This window comes from Elaeis guineensis, chromosome 9, assembly GCF_000442705.2.
Source record: "Elaeis guineensis isolate ETL-2024a chromosome 9, EG11, whole genome shotgun sequence".
Taxonomy (NCBI): Eukaryota; Viridiplantae; Streptophyta; class Magnoliopsida; order Arecales; family Arecaceae; genus Elaeis; species Elaeis guineensis.
In genome coordinates, this window is record NC_026001.2 from 81,994,798 (window position 1) to 81,999,197 (window position 4,400).

A 4,400-nucleotide genomic window follows, 5' to 3' on the forward strand; every position below is an offset into this window, starting at 1 on the left:
AGGATCTTGTCGGAGCACTCCAAACTTCGGTTTAGACTTTCTTTGCAAGTCCCGACGGCGACCGCGACTCCCTCGACTCCAGCTTCTCCGACGTCGGTGGATTTTTGTACCAACACCTTCTAAATAGAGTTTCAAGTAAGTCTGTAACCAAAATGCCATATGAGATATGGATAGGATGTAGGCCAGTACTCTCGCACCTTAGGGTTTGGGGGTGTCCGGCTTATGTTAAACGTTTAATTATGGATAAGCTTGGACCTAGGTCTGACAAGTATAATTTTATAGGGTACCCAAAAGAGACCAAAGGATATTATTTCTACCTAGCTGATGAACAAAAGGTGTTTGACAGCCTTAAGGCAATCTTTTTAGAAAAAGAGTTCCTTGGTGAAGGAACTATTGCCTCTAAGGTCGAACTTGAGGAAGTTCGACAGGTAGAAAAATCGACACAAGTAGCTGAACCTGAACCGGATTTGATTAGATCAGATTCGGAGCCCATTGTTTCTGCACCCTTAAGGCGATCTGGTAGAGTACCACATCAATCAGATAGATACTATGGTTTCTTGATCCGAGATGGAGATCCTATCGAACTTGATGAAAATGATGAGGATCCGATCACCTACATAGATGCAATGCAGAGACCTGACTCTGAGAAATGGTTAGAGGCCATAAAATCCGAAATGGAGTCCATGAAGGTCAACGATGTGTGGACATTGGTTGACCCACCCGAAGGAGTAAAACCCATAGGGTGTAAGTAGGTCTTCAAGAGGAAAAGGGGCGTAGACGGAAAGGTGGAAACCTATAAAGCCTGTCTGGTTGCCAAGGAATATCGTCAACATTATGGTATAGACTATGACGAGATATTTTTTCTTGTGGCAATGCTCAAATCTATTTGGATTATGCTTGCGTTAGCTACCCATCTGGACTATAAAATCTGACAGATGGATGTGAAGACAGCTTTCCTAAATGGAGAGCTGGACGAAGAGGTGTATATGATACAACCTGAAGGATTCACATCTACAGATGAGTCTAAGGTGTGCAGGCTACAGAGGTCCATTTATGGACTTAAGCAGGCATCCCGGAGTTGGAACATACATTTTGATAGGATGATCAAGACGTATGGCTTCGTTAAGAATGGAGAAGAGCCCTGCATTTATAAGTGGGCTAATGGTCCAGTAGTAGTATTTCTTGTATTGTATGTGGATGATATTCTCTTAATCGAGAATGATATCCCTGCATTACAAGGAATAAAGATTTGGCTGTCGTCATAATTCTCCATGAAGGATCTGGGAGAAGCTTCCTACATCCTAGAGATAAGGATCTATAGGAATAGATCTAAAAGGTTGCTTGGCTTATCCCAGTCCACGTATATTGATACTATGCTGAAGAGGTTCAGCATGAAAAATTTTAAGAAAGGCTATCTATCGATAGGCCATGAAATTTTTCTCTCAAAGAGGGATTGTCCGACAACACATCAAGAGAGAGAGCGTATGGGTAGAATTCCATATGCTTCGCAGTGGGATCTATCATGTATGCCATGACATGTACATGACCAGATGTGGCATACTCACTAGGAGTAGTGAGTAGATACCAATCTGATCCAGGAGAGAATCACTGGAAGGTTGTTAAAACCATCCTGAAATATTTAAGAAATACTAAGGACCAGTGGGTTGTTTATGGTGAATCGGACTTGAGACTTATAGGGTTTACAGACTTTAGTTTTTAGTCTGATCACGATGATAGCAAGAGTGTGTCAGGATTTATTTTTACCCTTAATGATGGGGCTGTCTGTTGGAAAAGATTCAAGCAGCACACAGTGGTTGATTCAGTTTGCGAGGTAGAGTATGTCGCTGCATCAGATGATGCCAAAGAAGCGGTGTGGCTGAGAAAATTCATCATCAAGCTCAGAGTAGCACCCTCCCTTGTTGGTCTAGTTCTGCTCTACTGTGACAGCTCTGGAGCCATTGCTCAGGTGAAGGAACTGAAGGCACACCAGTAGACGAAGCATATTCTGCACTGCTACCATCTCATCTGAAAAATCATGGATCGAGGTGACGTCGACCTTCAAAAGATTGACGAGATGGAGAACCTGACCGACCCATTCACTAAAGCCATTGTGGTGAAGGAGTTCAATGACTTCAAGTCGAAGATGGGTATTAGATACTGCACCGATTGGCTTTAGACCAAGTGGGAGATTGTTGGAAATAGTGTCCCAAAACCAATCGTCAGCCTATTGATGGTTGTGCTCTTTGTTGTATTAGTACATAAATTATAAATAAATAAAAATTATTTTGGCATTTTTCATCACAAATTACCATCTTCTAATGAACTCCTGTGTTGTGGAGAAGTCTTTAGGACTATTTAGACTCGACAAAGGAGGATTTGTCGTTTAGTCCTTAAACCTATTCGTGACCAAATGATACATTGTTACCAAGGACAACAATGTTTATCGAGCATAGGTCGTTGTATGTCATATAGGTTGGTTGTCCTCTTAACCAAGGAGTGTGGGACACTGGTATGGTATACAGGTGAGATGTAAGGATACATCTGCACTGAATGTGACCGACTCCGGAGCTATCTCTGCTGTCAAGATTTGCTCTGATGGGATATGGATATAAATATTCCTCCGACCTGAGACCGCCACAGTGACTTGTAAGCTACTCACTGCACTTAGGCATGGACTACCTGAATTTCTAATTCAGTGATAGAAGGCTACTGGGTGTAGTCAAGTACTTGACTTGTCGGTGCGTGTGTCAAGATGGATTAACCACTCCAGTTCAGGAGCTGTGTACAGTCGTGTTTCAATTTAGCAAAATCTTGGTCAGGGTAGTCCTAGTGAGGAGTCACAGGACTGATGAGTTGAGCACGACTCGAATGTTCTAATTAGGGTTGATAGTTTAACCCTGAGTCATCCTAAACACAGGGGTCAAAAGGGATGAATTATGCAATAACCATATTCACATAGATTTTGAGTGTTGCGATTGTGACTATTCGACCTATCCGGACATCAAGTACCATTGCTAGATGGTCACTTCGATTAGTACAGGAATTTGTTCCTGTGCTACTAGCTTAGGTTCGAACCTGCGGGGTCAAACATATTAGAGGTTCCTATTTGATCTGATGGCTGATGAAGAGTCTTAATATTCATGGACTATGAGTCTTACGTGTCTGAAACTCTATGATCAAGAATCAAGATTCTCTGATCACAAGTCCCACACATTTTGGATACCGGGGTCAAGAGTCCCACTGGTTTGGGACTCTTCGATCAAGGTTTCATATTGATGAACTTTGATACTCGATTGCCCATCGAATTTGGACTCAATATTTATGAGAGATTTAATTAATGATTTGATCACTAATTAACTCAATTTGATTAAGTAATTAATTTTGGATCAAGTCCAATTGAATTGGATTCAGTTGGGTTTGACCCGATTAGGTTAAGTGTTGACCTAATCATCGAAGTGGTTTGGTCCCTGATTTGATCAGGGGTTGGGCTTAGTCAATTCCTGATTTGATTAAGATTTTATTGAGCCTAATTAAGCCTAATTAAGTTGGGTTTAAATCAGTCTAATTGAGCCTAACTTATTTGGTTCAATTAGGTTGGTTTAAATAATGAAACCACCTTGATCCAAACTCCCTCGCCACCTCATATCCACTGCACCCATTTGAATTCACGAGAAGAAACTTCTGTGAATTTTTTCTCATGCAAAGCCCTCCCCGCCCCACATTTGTGCGCCATATGGATGGATAAAGCTGATTAGTTAACCATTCAAACTCAAAGCATGTTTGAATTTGAACGGATAACTTATCTCTTATGCCTTCATGCTTATCCATCTTGTTGCCACATAACTTACAGGAGAAAAGGTTTCTCGTGAAATCTTTCCACGCACAAAGAGTCCACACCCTTCTCTTCTCATGCCATAAGTGGATAGGGATGAGTTGGTTTGCATTTGAATTCAAACTCAATTTGAATTCAAATGTGCAACCACTTATCTTTATCCTCTCACGCAGATAAGACACATTCGACGTTGTTTTAAAATGGAGAGAAAGGTGGGTCATGTGTAAAAATTTTTAGAGAGAAAGTTAGGGCATAAGGAACCTTTCTACATGAGGTGAAGGTCCAAAACCTTCCAAGAGAAAAAGAAAGAAAAGAAAGAAAAAAAGGCACAGAGTTTTTCTTAGGGTACCCTAGGGTTTCAGCCTGGGGTTCGGGAAGTGAGAAGGTGAGCTACGAGTGTCGTGAGCCCACCAAATTTTAGGAAGATCTTTAACATCCTCTCAAATATATTTATTGATGATCTGGAGCATCCAAAGAATCGATAGACATCGATCGAAGGAGTTCGATCAGCATCAGCCGTCAAAAGGGCTCTACAACGAGCTAGCACTCATGAGGAGCCGATCAGATC